The sequence below is a fragment of the Phalacrocorax aristotelis genome, chromosome 19, assembly GCF_949628215.1.
Source record: "Phalacrocorax aristotelis chromosome 19, bGulAri2.1, whole genome shotgun sequence".
Taxonomy (NCBI): domain Eukaryota; kingdom Metazoa; phylum Chordata; class Aves; order Suliformes; family Phalacrocoracidae; genus Phalacrocorax; species Phalacrocorax aristotelis.
Window position 1 is genome coordinate 5,408,063 of NC_134294.1, and position 18,551 is coordinate 5,426,613.

The following is an 18,551-nucleotide window of genomic DNA, read 5'->3' on the forward strand; positions in this document are numbered from 1 at the left end:
ATTTATGTACTTTTATCCACTGAAATCAACCATTTTTTCTTTTATTTTTCCTTTGAGATCAAATGGACAATCTCTTTTCACATGCGGTATCTTTATGATTCTGCACAACAGACAGAATTGCAAATTTGAATTATTTCTGCACAGTATGGACGTGCATGCCTGCTTATGTATACAAATACACACACTCACGTGGGAAAGGGGCTTAGAGCCGTAATCAGCAGTTACGTAAGTTAATGTGAAGATACCATCCCTGGGGTGCGAGTCTCTCCCGTCTGCTCTGCGCAGCAGCAGTCCTTACCAAAGCAATAACTGCCCACCGAGTTTACGATACTAGTTCTACTGCAGCATTGCCCTGGTATTTTAAACCCAGCACGCCAGACGGCCTCAAACCTGGCTTTTCTGATGGACTCGTGCAGTTCCTCTGAATTTACGGAGCAAAGTGCAATGCGGTGTAGTAAGAGTTCTCCAGCTTTGAGTTTTGCATATGCTGTAGTTGCCAGTCATGCGGATCAGAGGCCAACAAGCAGTGGTCTGCAGTCCGAAGCAGTACGTCACAGCTGCTGGCGCTGTTGAGAAGTGTCTGGCCAGGTGACACTGTCCACCGGTCACTGTCTGGGTCCCAAGCTGCGTTAGGCGGTAGCCAAAATGACATATAGCACTTCCCTAGCAGCAATGTTTTTAATCGTTGCACAGGGATACTGTGCATTTACAGATGGGAGGGCATCACTGTGTGGAACAAGTGTCTTTTAGAACTAAATTTGAGAAGTTCAGACAGAGGAAAAGAGAGAGAGGTTGGTGTAGTTTTGGGGAAAGGAGAAATAAACCCTTCTGGACTTGCCTCTTACTGCTTCCCCTGCTGTATAAATTAGTTAGAGGGGGTTTTGATTTCAGAATTTGCAAAGACAATCCCCAACGAGAGCTTTTATCAGAACTGTGTTCCTCAGTGCTGTGTTTTCCATGCTGTAATTGGGACGTACCCTTGACCAAACAAGTTTCACATTTTGAACCCGAGATGTTTTGGTAGTACCTTGTCATAGCTACGTGCACTGCCCATTCAAAGCAGTTACATAGAAGGAGGGTTAAAAACCAGGCACGGTTTTATCTTTCCCCATTTAGTGATCACCGCTTTAAGCACCGCTGAGAGCAAAAGGCTGTTTCTCCTTTTCTCCTCAAATGTAGAAATGCTTTATATTTTATAGCGTAGGTGAGTAGCGACTCGCAAGGCCGGGTCCTTGTGCTACTGCGTTGGCACACGGCAGGTTTGGGGATGGGGAGCTGGCTGTCAGCAGCGGGTCCTGCTGCTCCGAAATCAGTCCTTGGACAGCGGGAAGAGGCCAGACAAGCTCAGGCGTTGCCTTTGTAAGGGGGCAAACCGGCTGCTTGTGGGCATCTGCGTCTTCCCCCCACCTCTGCTAACTGGAGGCAGGGAAGGAAGCGCTGCCAGGACCCGGCCCAGCTCTTCCTTCGGGAGAGGTTATGTCCGATTTATACAGCCCTGCCACCCTGTCCGATCTGACTGGTAGCGTCAGGGGCTTTAATCAAGAGCAGCGGTTGTTGAGGCCCGGGCTGGGGTCTCTTTTGCGGGTGGGGAGAGGAGGGGTTGATCTGGAAAGGAAATTGCATCGTGCCACAGAGCCGGGTTGGAAAACGCGGCCGAGGAGCCAGAGCTGAGCCTTGCACGACTTCCCCCCCCCCCCGACTCGTTACCAGCTGCTCCGGCCCCCCGCAATAAAACCCAGGCCGCCCCCCCGCCCCGACCCCTGCGAGCTCCGAACCCCCGGGCGGCGGCCCCCGGCCCCGCCGGGGCTGGCGCCGCGCGCCCCCCGCGCCCCCCCCCCCGTGCCGGCAGTACCGGGGGAAGCGGCGCCCGGCCCCCGCCGAGCCCGGCTCCGCCGCCCCCCGCCGCCCCGTCGCAGCTCGTTTGCTGCAGCTGCAGACAGCGGCCGGCGCCGGGGCCAGCTCCGCCACCGACCGCCGGTTTCCTGCGAGGCGGAGGGGGAGCAGCCGCGTCGCGCCGGCCGCCCTGGCGCCTCCTCCCCCGGGGCCGCGGCCGCCGCCGCCCCCGCCGCCGGCATCCATCAATCAGCGGCGGGGGGGAGGCGGGGGAAGGCGGGAGGGCCCCGCAGGGTCGCTCCGAGCTGGGGCTGGGGGTGCGGGGAGGACCTCCGGGAGCGGGGGAGAGCAGGAGGCTCCCCCCGGGGCTGGGGAGGGCACCCTCGGGGCCGCCTTGGAAGGGCAGAGCCGCCCTTCCCAGCCCGGGCGTGCAGCGAGCGTGGCGGGGGCTTGGGGGGGGATGCGCGGCGCTGGCTGCTCTTCTCCCCAGCTCTGCAGAGGTGGGAACAGGACACTGCATGTCCACCTCACCCAGGCCTTTCTGGAGAGGGTCCGCACCTCCGGTTTTCCCATCCCCCTTTTCTTTGCACCCTAGCCGCCTTTCAGATCTAGAGGGCAGAAATGGCCCAGGTCTCCGTCCCTTCAAGTCTTGAAGGCGCAGGGTGCCAAGCGTTCAAAATGAGTTGTCAGATGTGAGCTGGGGGTCTTCCCCCATACTTGTCAGTTCTGGGCAGACACAGCTCATCTTGTTTGGAGCCCTGGATGTGTTCCAGGCTATTCTGGTGAAACCCATTCGCTACAGGGTTCCCTCTGTCCCCATCAAACTTCCCTCTGTGCTCCAAATACCACTCACACATTCTCTCCATCTCCACTTTCAGACCCACAGCTGGGGCTGGTCTTGACAGTGTGCTCACTGGCAGCGGCCTTTTTTAGCCAGCGGGAGGGGGAAATCTAACGGGCTTGAGAACAGCACTAAAATCTTTATTGCTCAAACAAAGTGTCTTGGATTTGCAACGTCCAGCATGGCGTAGCCAGTGTAACAGAGGAGAGGCATTCCTTATGATGGATAGACTTTGATTGCTTCCCTTATCAGAGTGTGGCCCTTACTGTGGTTTTCGTACTAGCCATGCTGCCTCTGAAAGCGTGATAGGACTGGACATTTGCTGCTCCTCATCCTCTTTTCCCATCTTATCTTGGACAGGGTGTCTGTTTGAAAGGCAGCCCGTGTTGGAGTTTGAGGTTCAGGTCACAGCTAAAGAAGGAAAGGCAAGCTTTCAAAAAGCTGTCATGATATGGCTGTATTCAAACAGAACAAAAAGCACGAGAGACTTATTATTTTTTTAGCCCCGTCTCCTCCATTGCATGTCAAGACACATGGCAATTCTGCAGCACTTGGTCAATGGCAATGGTAATTAATTTGCTTACTGGGGCTGTGTTTTGCTCTTGATTTGATTTGTATGTGATTCTTTTTATTTGTTTCTGTTTGCTTTTCGTCATCATCGTTGTTGTTGTTTTCTTTTGATGCCCCTGGGGTTAAGGCATGAGTCCAAGGCTTTGTCAACGGTGGAAAAAGTAACTATCTGCATACTTAAAAAAACCTGAATGCCAGTAATCAGCAAAATCTGTTATTTAGCCCTAAGATTTCTGACATTCTCCTGTCTCCGTGTCAGAGGTGCAGGGGTGGAAGTCAGCTCTGCATCTCCCCAAAGTGTGGCTTTGTGTGACTTGTGCTATTGGGTTCTGTCTGGAGCCGCATTCGCTGCCCTTCCCTGGTGATGCCCTCCTGGCCACCCGGCTGCTCCGCAGTTTGCCTGGAAAGCCAGGATCAGAGCTGCACAGTGGGAAAGGAGGGAGCTCCCTGGGCTGCTGAGCGGATCCCTGTGTTGTGGAATCCAAATTCAAAGGCTGACCCAAAAAGGGGAGTCTCCCACGCTGGCCCTGAGTCTTTCAAGAGCTCTTTCCTATGAGAAGACAACTTTGCCTGCTGGAAAATTTAGTTGGCTGCCTGTAGAGGCAGGATTAAGTCTGAAATTTTACTTTTAACTGAACAGATTAGATTTAGGTTCCTTTCTGAGCTGCTGTGGACTTAAGGATTGGAGCTGGAGAATCTTGGGGTTTACGTGAAGGGGTCTGTGTTCATAACTTTGCCTTGTGTCTCGGGGGGCTGCCTTATGAATGTGGAAAAAGCCCCTCTGTAAAGCAGACTTATAAACCTTTTTATCCCCCCAAGGCCTTTGGCACAGTCCGTTGATTTTTATTTGTGGTTTCATGCTGATTTGGATTGTTGCTTTTAATCCAGCACATTTTAGTTTAGGTTAGCGGTTTTTGCAGTTTTTGAGTGGGTTGGGGGTGGTTTTTTTTGTTTGTTTGTGGGGTTTTCATTCTCCTTTGTTTTTTAATGGACTTCGCTTAGGCAATTTTTAACGGGTGCGTGTTGCGCTGCAAACTTGGAAGTTAAACTTGAATGCTTAACAGAACTTTATTCAAAAATCTGTCAGACATAACCTTTACAGAGAAACCGGAGATAAGGTATGTTGTGCTCTTAGGTGGGGTGAGGGACTCCAGTACTGGGGGGAGGCACTGGCTTTGAGTCCACAGCCTCAGCTTGCACGGCTTTCCAGTCCGAGGGCAGTGGGAACGTGTATGTCTGCTTCTCTCACAGAAGGGTCCCTCAAATCAGCTGCTCTTGGGTCATACAGCACTTCACAGGGGAAAACTGACAGCTTGAAATGGGAATCAGTGTGGATATGGGAGGTGCTCCTAAGTGTATTCTGTGTGGGAAGTTATTCCTGATGGTCCTCAAACTGAGCTCGTGAACGGGGCACGCTGCGAGTGCGTGGTGGTGTCCGCTGTCAGAGGTTTGAGGATGGGTGTTGCACCAGTGAAATGACTAGTTAATATTTTACGCAGAGGCAGAACAAACCCAGATCAATGGCACTGAGAGTGCCAGCACAATACTGAAGGATTTAATTTTGTGGATTATTAAATACCCTCTGGAAAGGAAAATATTAATTGGATTGCAGTCTTTCGAGTGAACAGCAGAGATGTATAAGCAGCTATGGCTTAGGAAAATAATTTCATCTTCCAGTGGGTTTTAAGGATTTCCAAGTGGGGGAGGTTTGCTAGAGTCCAAGAGCTGTAGTGAAGATTTCTGCTGTTCCAGTGAGCAACGGTGAGAAACTACATGCACAAGGTCTTGCATGATGGAAAGACAGAGGAAGATCCATCTGTGAGTTCAGTTTAGTGTTTGTGAGGTGTTTGAGAATCAGGGGCCAAGCTAACCATCCCTGGCAGAGGGTGAAAGAATACTTAGGCTCGGGTTGGCTTGTATGAGGGATTCTGCTTGGAGCGAGCAAATTTCCTCCTGCTGGGGTTCCATAAAGACTGCAGAGGGGCTCCCCTTGTCCTGCAGACTTCCGCGTGGTGATGATTCCCTGGAAGAGCCAAGACAGAGTGTCATTTCTGGAACGGTGGTGTTGTGTTCTCTGGTGGGCTTGGCTGTAGGAAGAGGCAGTTTCCGAGCTCTCAGCCCCTTTGGGAGCAGGTTTTACACGCTGAGTCAGCAGACGCAGGATGGGCTTTGCAGCGAGCACTGCTGGCCTGGTGAGTTGCACTGTGCTCCATCAGGTCTAGAAGATCTACTGGTCTAAGTAAAAGAAAGTTAAGCATAGGAAGAAAAATAGATAAATAAATATATAGAAGCAGGGAAGACAACATCGTCTTGTTAGTGGTGTGTCAAGGGCAGTGTAAAGGTGACATAGGATAAGTAATTTTGCTGTCAAAATTATTTAGAGATGTCATTAAACTGCTTAGGGCTGTCTCTACTGCTTCAGGGCACGGACACCTGGTTTTAATTTGCAGTGGTCTATGTCCAAACTTGCTGGTCTTATTCAAAGGGATCAGTGCTAATTTGGAGCCTGGTGGCAAATGCCTGTAGTGAACATGGGATGTAAATGGCAGAGGTGACTAAAGGATCAGAATTAACTCCCTCGTAAACTTTCCTGAGGTTTAAAACTATCAACTAGTTGAAGTCTGCAGAGATGATGAACTTTTCAGATTGCTTGTTCTGGTTCAGTTATGAGACAGGGAGTGCAGGGAGGCAGTTTCCTATTGGCCCTGAGACTTTGGAAAAAGAGATCCACTCTGTTTTTAATGAAGTAATGCTTGGTCAGAATTTTATGCTTGCAAAATCACTTTGTTTTGTCTATATTTTTTCCCTTTTCTATGTTTTGTTTGTTTGTGTGTGGGGTTTTTTTTTCTTCTTCTGCATTGTCTTCTACTGTTTCTCTTACACACAGTTTATGTCCTTTATCTGGAAAACATCTTGCTACGCAGCAGATTCTTGTTTGGCATCTATGCCCTCTTCTCTTCCTTCTCCATATTGAAATGCACCATCTTCACTTATTCAACAGCTGAAGAATCACCATTCTCACCATTTCAGGGCTTTTTTTGGTAGGAGATGCTCACCTTCCTCACTTCTGGTCCATGTTGGTGAACAGCTCATTATAGGGCTCTGTGTCGCAAAGTTGTGTTTTCCAATTGAGGGCGATGAAAGACATCTCCTGAAGAGTTATTTATTGTTGCAGGAATCATGTGCAATTTCATAAATAAATCTGAGAACATCTTCAGCACCTCTGCTTTTCCTCTCATACTGCTCTTGTGTGAAGGTAAATCTTCTGTATGTACCACCTCCACTGTTGGAGCAATGCTTTTCCTTTCTTTTATTTTTGACCCTGTTATTTTAACAAAACCGGTGAGAACGGAGAGGAAATTACTCATTCCCCTGGGTCATAAATATAATCTGATACAGGATTTTCTTGTAAGGTGGCTGAGGACGAGGAGGGATGGATGGATGGAGTTCCCAACCATGGAAGGAAAGGTTCTCGTTAATTTTTTTTACGTCTAGGCAATGTGGAACTTTTAGCTTTTGCTGATCTTGCTTTATTTTGCACATGCGTACAAAGCCACAGAATCTGGGAAACCGTCAAGCCCAAATTTGCCCTTTTCTTTGATTACCTGTGTGAAAATATTGCTGCACATTAAATCCCTCATTTTAAGATATCAAGATAGCTTCAATCGGAATGCAAAATAAGCTTTTTTAATCTTTTACATCATCAGCTAGAAAGCGTTCGCCAGCAAGCCAGGTCAGTGGAGGCAGCCTCGCCTCGGCGTAACGCGCACAGACATCGGTGAAGGCTGTCGTGCCCGTGGCTGCTGACCTGTGACATTAGGCGAGAGGCTCATACAAACAGCCCTGCTTTTTTCAGTGGGGTGCTTGCCAGAAAAAGGTGTCATTCATGTGGACGCGTGCTGCTGCAGCAGCTTTCGCTAGTAGAGATGTCCTGCGTATTTGGCTAAAGTTGCTGTGTTTACCAGCACGTCCAGAGCTCAGCTCTTGGAAAGTGAAGTAGGGGCAGTGCCATGGCGCAGGCGGCCGTGCGCCTCCGTGCAAACTGAAAGCAGTTGTCTGTGAGCAAGTTCTGCACTGATACCCACTCACATGAAAAAAAAACGTAGCCTTGAATGTGCTCTTTTGTTTATCACGTTGTAAAATGGGGGAAAAACTTCATAGTAAGGTTTAATCGACATTTCTAAGAGTAACAGCAGCATCATCTGCCTTAGGATGCAAGATGATGGGCAGTACCTGTTATTTCTTGTGTTGTGCTAATCGATTAGGAAGGTAGAATTTTTTTTGAATGGTTTCCAGAGAATTAAGAAGCAGGAAGACTTGAGAGCTTTTGGTGATAGCCGAGACACTCGACAGCCTTCTGGTCTAGAAAATACATCTTCTAAAATATTTCTAATGATGACAGCGCAACAAAGTTGTGTGTTTGCTTGTAGTTGATTCCCTGTTTAGTGCTGGGAGGTATGATTGTTTCAGATAATGTAAAAAGCAGCTCTGGGATTTTAAACAGCTTCAGCTAACTTGGGCCTCTTAATCACCCAGCTTCTTAGTATTAAACTTCTCTCTTTCTTTTGAAAGCAAGCAGACCACTTTACCAGGCTAGTTTGCTGTCTACGAGTGTCTTACCCCTAGGAGCTTGTATTTATCACCAAGTCTCTGGGGCCTTGCTAATTCAGAGTTATGAGTAGATTCCACTCCAATGGTAGCTGCTGTTCTGCCTATCTCTACCCATCAAATTGCAAAAACTCCCTTGTAACCCCATCCTTTCTTTTTATCTGGAGACGAATGTGATAGGTGGTACTGGCTCTGTTGAAGCTGCTTTTGCCGTGTTGCTAGGGTAACCGGAGATAGCCCCTGAAGACAGGAAAGGGCAAGCATTCCTTTCTGCCACAGTCTGGAGCATCAGTGATTGAATGAGATTAGATAGAATTAGATAATCCTGAAATTCACAGTGATTTGATGCCAGACCTTTATTAAATAAGTAAAAGTACCAGCCCTTATAGTAAAAATGAATTCTTTTAGATCAATAACTTTTCCCACCATTCGTCACAGCTGTGATTCTTGAGATCTCTTTTTCTGTGACATGGGGTGAACCACACAAACATACCTTTTTTATTTCTTTTTTTCTTTTTTTTTCCCCAGAGGGGATGATGATATCAATTCCTCTTTTATTTCCCCCTTGTGATTCAGCCACTTAACCGTAAAGTTCACTTACAAAGGAAGGCACTACAAGATTCTTCAGTGATGGTTCAATGAGCTAGAGTTTACAATAGTAGTGATACTTAAAAATTGTACCCCATTAGTGTTAAGTATGATAGTGGTTTAGGGTCAGTTGAAAAAAAAATAGTTGTGTATTGCGAATGGCTGGGTAGTTTTTTGTTCCTTGAGCGTTCAGTGCCTGGAACGGTTGGGACCTCATCCATGCCTGGCCTGTTCCTGCTTAGCTGCAATAGAATTGATAACATCATAATGTGACCTAAAGTAAATGCGGGTGAAAATGAGCATGGCAGTGTGGATGCAGGATTGGACTTTGATCACAGTCGGTCTAGATTTGCATCAGTTTAATTCTGTGTACTTCTTTTTCATCTTTAGACCGGCATGGCTTGCATCAAAATTTAGTGTGCATCAGAGGACACCTAGCAGAGCATGGAAAATTTGGTGTGTTCTGGCCCTCAAGCGGTTTTGGTTCTTATGAAGCTAAATTGGCTCTTTCAGAGCAGAGGGCTGATTTGTTTTATTTTTTGGGTGGTGGTGCTGTCCTTCAGGTGCGGCTCCAAACACCATGGCTGAGGTTCTTGCAGGCACAGTGGATAGGATGTGGTCTCAAAGTGATCAAGAAGCAGCCCATCCAGAATGAGAAGGGCAGCCATGCATACTCCTTATAAGGATGCTTTTAATTCTGAATTAAAATATAATACATTTGGTCTGTTTTTTTTTTAATCCCCAAATTAACAATGTGATTCCTTAAAACATTTTTGGCTTGAAATTCATGAGCTGGTAATTCAGGGCGGGAAGTCTATGGATCTGCACTTGTTTGCATCAGCAATGTGGGTCTGTTTTTTTGAAGTCTCACCTCGCTGTGATGGAATTATCAGAAATAAGTTCAGTAAAAGTAATTCTGTGAGGCTGGTAAGCATTTCTCTCCCCTGGTGTGTGCAGAGGATGAAAATCATCCTTGCTTTGGGAGGATTTAGTTCTTCCATTGATGCTTCTGCTATTGTCTTTAAACCACTATAGAGTCTGAAATAAAGTATAGTTAAAGGATATTTGAAATTATATGCTCTGCAGGTTACTGTGCTTTTCCTTCAGCAGTGTGATGCTGAAAAACTTACAGCTTGAGAGTAATTTTGTTGTTGTGGTGGGACTCCTCCCTGGACTGCTTATCATGCCAAGCTCCAGAAACAAGAGTGAAAACTAATTTTTTCCCCCATATCGCAGGGAAATACCATGCACCAAAGTAAGAGAGAGGGAAGGACAGAGGAGTCTGAAAAACGTTTTTGTGTAAGTACTATGTCTTAAGGCCAAGCTCTGTCTTTATCTGTACTCTGTGTAATTCCAGCCTCACTAGTAGGGTAACAGGTAGAATATTTTTGCTTGGTACGTAAGGATACAGGCAGTCTGAATTCTCACCTCCGCCTTTATCCAGGATTCAAGTGCACTGAAAAGAGGAATGGAGTGATGAGGTGTCAAATCCCACTAGGAAGCAAAGCCAGGACTGCTCCAAAACACAGAAAAAGCTGGGATTCAGATCTTTACCCCACAACAGAAGCGAGGCGATTCCAACTTGTGATCAAGTTTCTCACCTGTCCTGCTGCTTGCTGGCTCTGGCAGCTTTGGGAAACGAGGTCCCAACTGTACCTAGAGAGGGTAAAGCAGAGGAGCTGTTCCTGTATCACATCCAGTGTAGCTACTGGAAGAGTAGGACATACTGTGTGAAAGGAAGTGACCCTGGTGTTCGTGTTTGTTGCATGTGGCAGCTCTAACTGGGATAATCATGCTCTGTTGCCTAGAGAACTGCCTCACATGAACCCTGTCCTGCTTTGGAGGGATCCAAGACGTAAGCCAGGGAGGAATCTGGCTTTGTAACTTCAGTAGCGGTATAGTAAAGACCCCACATGAGTTCAGTACATAATGAAGTGTAGGTATCGGTTGCTTCAGTGATTTCCCGTGTTTGGAGACCAGCCTCCACCTGGGGAGGTCTCTCGGCGCTGACAGGGAAAATCAATTGGAAACATACACAGTGCAGAATTCTTTGTGGTGAGGATTGCACTCCAGCTTTAAGTTGCTTGAATGTTTTAAATTGTACTCCAGAGAAGTTGCCCTTAATTTGTTGGAACTCTTTAATGTCATCTCAGTGCATGATTCTTTTCCTAAAGGCTTGTTCTCTGGATGGAGCTGGCTGACACTGAAGAGCGCGATGAACTTGGGTACTTGAGGCTTTTCTGTGGATTGGCATTGGGGATCATACCAGATGGCTGCTAACCATGTGCTTCAGTGGCAAAGCACGGGGCATTTGGAGAGAAGGATATTGCTTTGGCCGGTTGCTATTTGTTGCCACCAGATATACCACCCCAATATAACAGAGATCAGTTTTTGAGACGTCAGTCGGCAGCAGTCCTATTGCGTCTTGCACGTGGACACAGAGGCTTCTAAAGCCAAAACGTAACTATGCAAACTCAGGGTTTCATTAACAAAACCTGATTTGTAACTTCAGAATCAAAAGCATAGCCTGCTCTTCAGGATCATCTCCCTGCATATACTGGCTCTGTTCACTTGCGGAGTAGAGTGGTGAATGCAGTGGGGCTGGCAGTCAGGGGTCTGGGCCTCTTCCCTTTTCCCTGCTGAGGATAACACACCTTGCGTTCTCCAACCTTTGTTTTCAAATGCAGCATCTTATCTGGGATGTGCAACTCGGCTTACCGAGAAATACGCTTTCTCAGGGCCCCCATGGCTTTTATTCCCCTTCACATCCAGAATCTGCGCAGTGTTTGGTACCCTTGCACGGCCTTTGGAAACATAGCACTAACCTTTCTGTGATTCAGCTTCCCCATACACAGGCTGGGGACATCACCTCTGGTATTGCATATGGAAATTGAACTATTTAGATTTATGAGTTAAAAGGGCAAGAGACCACTGTTACTCTCAATACTCAATTCTTGCACTATAATAAGCAACAGGACTTCCCCAAACTAGTTCCAGTTTGTGGTGGCTTGCCTGTACTTTTCTTTTTAAGGAAAACATCCAATCTTGATTAAATGTCCTGGTCCTGTCCTGTTGATCCTAGTAAATTGTTTCAGTGGGTAACTACTCTCACTTCTTAGAGGATTATATTGCTAATTCGAATTTGTTTAGCATCACATTCCTGCCCCTTGGTCTCCTTACAGCTTTGTATGTCGCTCTTTGGAACTCCCTTTTAGTAGCCAGAGACCATCATCAAGAAACCTTTTAACCTTCTCCTTAGTGAGTTAAGAGGTCCTTCAGCCTCTCCACAAAATGAGGCAATCCCAAATCTTTAATAATCTGCATGACTCTTCTGCAAAACCCCAACACCATATATCAGCATCCATCTTGAACTGTTGGCTCTGTATTCAAGTAACGTCAAGCTTATATACACACACACACACACACACTGTGATCTTCCTGCTCTGATTGCTACTGGGCATTTATGTCCACATTATAGATACGGCTATGCATTGCCGAGGATAAACCTCGTCACCTGATTCCCACGCTGACCCTTGCACCCTTTTCAGAGTCACTTTTTCCTGGGATAATACTCCCAGCTTTTACAATGCCAACTTCGCCCACTAGCCCGCACTATTTTGTGCCTGTGACCCTGGGATTTCGCTAGTTGCCATTAACTCGCACATTCTCTGTGTTAACCATCAGCGATAACTCTTTGTTTTCTTCCAGGTCATCGAAAAATATTAGGGAGAATTGGTTACGTGCTTATATTCTGAGGTCTTTTAATCACCTTTTAAGCCATTGAATTTGTGCCATGTTGACTTGTAAGGCTCTAATTCCTCATTCAAAAAATTGTGTGGTGTAAGATCAAATAACTTGCAGAAATCTAAGCGCATTACACTGGCACTATTGTCTCAGCCAAAAAGATATATTAGTTTAACATATTTTCCATTAACAAGCTTTAATTTGCATAAATTATATCACCCTCCTTTAATTTATTATTACTTGTCCGGTTTCCTCTATTTCGTTATTTCTCCTGGGTGTTATAAAATTACATGGATTATTCTGCTTCTGCTTATGCTTTTTAAAATACAGGCACAGTGCTGTGTTTTCCATTTACCTTGTATTTCCTCATTTTTCCGAGGCTCATTAAAAATCTGAGTAAACTGTCTAAAGAACTTCTCGGGCTAACTATTCTGAAACTCTCTGAGAGCAAGTTATCTAAATCTGCTGATTTAAAACTGTAGAAGTTTCTGTTTGGAAACCTCCTAATTCACTACTGGAATGTAAAGTATTTCATTTTCATACCGTGTTAGAGTTAGCTTTCTCTTCCAGTACAGAAATGAATATTTACCGAACATTCTTATTTTTCCAGCATTTCTGACAGTTCTACCATTCCCATCTAGTAATGGACTGAAACCATTGTTACCTCCTGTCCTTAATAACCCAGTGTTTACACACCAGTTTGGAGTCCTCCAGTGAATGAAGGAATTATTAAAATTACACGTGCAATTATTTAAGATTAAGATCTTTGTAATGGGTGGGGAAGGACAGGCCTTCACCACTACAAAGGCCCTTTACCGCATATTGTGCTGACGAAATGTCCGACTGTCTTAAAGTCTGTACTCCTTAGTATTTGCTTTATGTCTCCAGTGGGATTTCTGCCTTTTTACCTCCTGTTGTTCAGAGTTGGTTTAATCGGAAACCTGGCGTGTGGATCAGCTGGTGGAGCATTAGGCCTCCGTGAAGGGAGCGATGCTTTCTCTTCTCGATGTGGTATATGCTGCTTGCCAGACTGCGTGTTTACAGCTGCGGGTTCGGGTAATGAATAGCTGTGTTGGGCTTCCAAAAAATGACCTCTGTGGCTTTCTCAAGAAAGCCAAGCCTTTTTCCCCCACCTAGATGCTACTGTAGCTTACACTCCGTGTCTGGCTGCTTTTGTTTTCTCCTGATCTTTCAGTCAAGTCTTCCTGTCTGGCTGCCAGATCACGAAGCAAGGTGGTATTTGAATTATCTAAAGAGGTGATTGTGGTGTGCTCTGTCAAAGCCTGCAACTCCTCTAACAATGGAATCTACCTTCCTTTGACGTTCACTTTAAATGATCTTGGAAAGGTGTCAGTACAGGGTTATACGTGCAAGAGAAGAGGTGGAGATGTGATACCTCTGGAACCCTCAACTCCACTGCTTACTAGAATAACCATGAGGAAACACCCTGTCGTCCACCTCCCTCTTCACAAGCCTTGTGTCCGTCTGTACAGAGAAACATCCCCAACATTGGCTTACACTAAGATGCTGTGCTGTTAGCCTTGGCTGGCATGAAACATCTTGATATCCTATGAGCTGTGAAACTTGACATATGCTAAGGCAGTAACAGGAAGCGAATCTTTCCTCAGAGCTTCCCTGGAATGTTCTGACAGTATTTAATCTGTCGGGGTCTACTATGTCATTCAGACTGATCCCAGTAGGCCAATGAGTTAGAATCAATAATATCCTTGATCAGCAAATAATTCTACCTTGATCAGAGAATCCTGGTAATTAGAGCTGAAGAAAAGATGTGTGACATTACTCAGTCTGCTCCACAGAGTACCCTGAAACATGCTGGCATTTATGTGTGTGTTTCTTGGGGCTTTTTTCGCTGCTTTTGTAGTATAATGTTAGCTAGGCTGTGCTTCTGAAGGAGGGCTGCAATATTATTGCCAAAAAGTGACCAATATTAAATGCTGCATTATTTTCACTCAGCATGAAAACCCCTGTTTTAAAAACAGAAGAGGTGAGGGAGGAGTGGGGCACAAGGAGAGGAAATAACCCCTTGTAATCATCTGGGAAGAGGGCTGGAAATGGAGTTCAGCCCGTCTTGCAGTCCCTGAGGCTCCATTCCCTGTTAGCAGATGTCCTGTTTATCCTCAGACCTCTCTTGTGTCAGCCCCAGAGAACCTCCTCTGCCTCCCTAACCAGAAGGCATTACTCCTGGGGAGCAGAAGGGATGCTCAGTGTCCCCCACACACTCAATCTTTACCTGTCAGCTAGGTCTGACCAAAAAGAGAGGCCCTGCTGTGGCAGCGCTTTGGTGTGATTTGACAGGCAGGTCAAAAGGACCCGAATCAAGAGGGACCCACCATGACATACAGGCTACTAGATACCTCCTGGTGTCACCAGACTGGGTTTGGCTGTAGATACTGAGGTAGGTGTGAGTGGCTTCCCCTTTGCTTCTTTCTCTGATGCCCTCATCTCTCCTGGAGTTTGGAATTTGCATAATTGGAACAACTTGTTTATTTGGAATGAAAATCACGTCCATGGGATTTAGCAGAGCAGCACTTGGTGCAGAGCTCGATGGGAAGGAGAAAGTAGCGAAGGAAGATACTTTCTTTTATATAGCTCTTTCATGGTAGTTGAGAGCATTTTTGTTCTGTGGCAGAAATTAGAGCAGCTCAGGGCTGGCTGAAGGCATAAATGGTTTATAAGCCAATGTGTGGGAAATGGGGTGGAGTGTGCTGTGCTGGGGTGGAAGCTGCCCTGGAAGGGTTCGTCATCAAAATGCAAAGCACACGTATGCAGCGTGTCACATAGCAGTCGTGTCAGGTGTGGAGGGAAGGACCTGTAGGTGTCGTATGCAGAAAGCCAGCAATAGTTGCTCATTACAGATCTCTGAAAATGAGGAAATAAAGCTAGATTTTCAAGTTTTTTGTGGCTCTCTGTGTCAACCCATCGAACATGAACATGGCTGCTTGCGTACAAACAGATTAGTTTTTTATTGCTTTTGCCACCTCTGTGATGCTGTAAGGCCCAGCTCTGCTATATATAGCTCAATAAATCTGGTTTATATCGATGTGAACTTTGATATATTTAATTAATATCACAGTCATGTTTTGAACATTTAAATATGCATGACACATACAAAACTGTTATTTAGCTTATGCTTATTTTATTTAATTATTTTAGATTTATAGAACACCTGTCACTGGCTCATAAGTGCTATGCAATTAATTAAAAATACAGTCAGAAATTCAAAACTGCCTTTCTGGCCCATCTAGATTATCCCTCTCTCTTGAACTCATCGCTCCCTCCTTCTCCTAGCCAGGTCTCTTCCAGCATCATAAACCTGTTCAGTCTAATTCCAGAATAAAAAATGGGGAGGACGGGGAGCCGAGCCTTGCTATACTGTGCTTGCAGGTACGTGAGCTGTGAGTTCACGTTAAGGGAGGAGGCTTTTGAGAATCCTTAACGTGGATCGCAGTCTTGCTGCCACAGGTGCTATACAGACAGCATCACTGAATTACACGGCCCCTGTCCTGGAGATTTTGCAAACCAGGTTTATGGCTAGATACAAAAGGGAGTGCAGTGCAGACCGTCTGAGGGATGAGGTACTCTGGGCAGCTCGTTCTCACTCTCAGCCATTTTTTGGCCCTGATTCTAGATATTTCAGTAGGATTTGGCTTTACATGCTGGTGTGCTTGCCAGGGCCGCAGGATTAGATCCTTTGTGGAGTGGTGATTTGCAAGTGTTACAAGTTGCCACTAAAAAAGTCACTGGTGGATTGAGGAGGGAGCTGTGGCTAGTGGAAATCTCTGACCTAGCAGCAAGAGCAAAGGACCTCAGCTGTATGGAGGAGGGGACCCAGTCCTGACTGGTTCTGTGACCCTGGGCAAATAAATGGCTTATCTACCCTGTATGCTAGTCATTCCTGATAGAAAATGGGGTGAGGAAAAAACCTCAAGAGCCTCAGCTGAAACCATATGATGCCTCTAAGTGAAGTTTTCCTGGGTTAACAGAGCACAGAAAATTGTGCCGAGGTTTGTCTGGGAAGAAGAGGAAACGGGGTTGGAGGTTCAGCAACTCATGTGGCCCAAGCCCTTTGCTTACAGAGTCCTCCCTCTTTGTGAGCTGCTGTAGTGGCACATCTTACAGGGAGCACTGAAGACACCTTACCTTCTTCTTGTGGTGTACCAAAAGCCATAAAAGGGTTAACTCCCACCAGGGTAGCCACAAGGTTTCAAAGGACAGATGCATTAGCGTGTCTCAGCTTTGGGCAGTTTCAGCCTTACTGTCAGCAAAGAGCTGTTAAGAAAGTCTGGGGATCTGCTGGGGGCTTTCAAGGCAGGGGTAGCTTGATACAGAGTATGTGTTGGCTCCTGGTTTCTTCTGCCCTCTCTGCCCAGCCTGTCCCCCCTGCCACCGGACCATTGTTATCAGTAGATTTATAGAAGCAACATTACATCGGTCATTATTTTTTGGCACATCTGGCCCACACACCCCATAGGAATTTGCAGCCCTTTTCAAAGTTTTGCATATGCAAAAAGTCAGTTCTTATAGGTGGAAGTCAAAAGGCACAGTGAGAGCGTTCGCCCAACTTGGATGAAGAACTCTTGACCAAAGCAGCCTGAAATGTATCTGAGATAACTCTCTTTCTCTTTTTACTGCTGAATTACCTCTTAATAGGCTGCAGAGAGCTGCTGCCACAGAGTGCAGTGTGAGTGCCCTTTCTGTTGACTAAAGGTCAAGCGGAGCCCCTTTCTGTTGCATGAGGTGACAGGGCTGTTCTGAGTAATTAGTTTAAAAATACATATGCATGTCTTTGTGATACCAGAAATGCTGACTAAAATTCAGAAGGAAATAACAAAGCAGTTGCAAACACGCTTCAGAAGAAATTATTTCACTGTATGAAATATCCACCGTTGCTTTTGCAATAAAATTAGCAAGAAGGGAAAATGCCAGGGAAATGCGAGGTTAAGAAGCTGTCAAATAGTTTTACAAGTGTTGTCTTTATTTAAACAGCAGAGATCTTGGGGTTGGGTTTGTTCCTTTGTTCTGTTTATGCAGTACCTAGCACCACGACGTTATGTTTGGGGACTCCTAGCTGTTGGTGCAGCCAAAGAAGACATACTGATGATCTAGACAGGAGTAAGTGCTGCAGCGATAAAGATTCCTCAGTGCGGTGCCTCTCTCGCTCTCTTTCCCTCTCAGTAACTACGGTGATAAGGGTGGTGTGGACCTGTGTAAAAGGGGCTGAAAAAAAGCCCGTGTCTGGCAACACTGAAGAAAGAAACCAGTAGATGCGCTGGTGGGCAAGAGAGGTGGGATACAATTTACAGAAGGCTGGGAGACATTGGGAAAACTAGTGATACATTTGAGTTTCAGCCAGAATTAGCTAGAGAGCATTCTGTGTTTGACTGGACAAGATCAGCTGGAGAGGAGGCAGAAGACACAGAGTTTAGTGCAGGTCCTGGAGAATCCAAGGATGTGTAACAAACAGGAGGAGCTATCTTCTACGTCCTTGTCATGTTTCCCTGCCACCTGTACACTATTTTCCCTGCAAATGAAAGGACAGCAGCCCATTGGACAGGATAGAGCAGTTAGCAAACTTTTTGGTCTGGTTGCGTTTTGCTTCCTTGCAGAGAAGGCACCGTATGACTTTATTTTCAAGAAGTAGTAAGCTGTGCTCCAACTGCAGATTGGCAGGTGAGGGAAGATAGGAATAAAAACTAGACGGTGGCTCTGAGGAGGAGATAACAGGTGAGAGGCTACAGCTCAGGAGCTCATGCTGCACATTCCTGATTTAAAAAGCATATTCACTGCTTGCCTAGTTGTTCCAAGGTAAGAAAGGCAGCAACAGTGGTGCCATACTATTGTGGTATCCCTCCTCCAGGGGAGGTGGAGCTCTGCTAATCGCCTTCCCCTTATCCCTCTTCCAGGTGACCTCCTGGGCTCAGTAAATAACATTTCAGGAGGCTGCAGGAATCAGTGAACTATGAGTGGCCTCCCAAGGGGTCAGAGTTTCTTTCCATCTAAATTCCACCTTTGCAGTCTTTGCCAAAGAATCCACAGCTATTATTCATTTAGCTTGTATTTTTAAACCATGTACCCACCAGAATTTACGTCTGTGCTGGGTTTTGGTTTTATTTAGGTTTTGCCTGTGCAGATACTATGTTGTGGAGTTCAAGGGATGTTGTGCTGTACTTTGAACCTTGTATTCTGCTTTCGTTTTGAGGTGGAGTGAGGGAAATCCAGAGAAGCAGTTTAAAGCCATCTGAAAGAGACTGCATCCCCCTCCTTACGCAGGGGCTTTCCCTGGCAAGACTGCTGCTGAGCTGTGTTTGCATTAGGGATCCCCGTACCAGTACCATCCCAGCACAGC

At 46.2% G+C, this 18,551-nt stretch overlaps 1 protein-coding gene across 10 annotated transcripts in view; it reads left to right on the forward strand.

Moving 5' to 3' along the window:
* The window catches only part of SAMD11 (sterile alpha motif domain containing 11), a 188,869-nt gene that overhangs the window by 65,649 nt on the left and 104,669 nt on the right, over positions 1–18,551 (forward strand). The window lies entirely within an intron of this gene.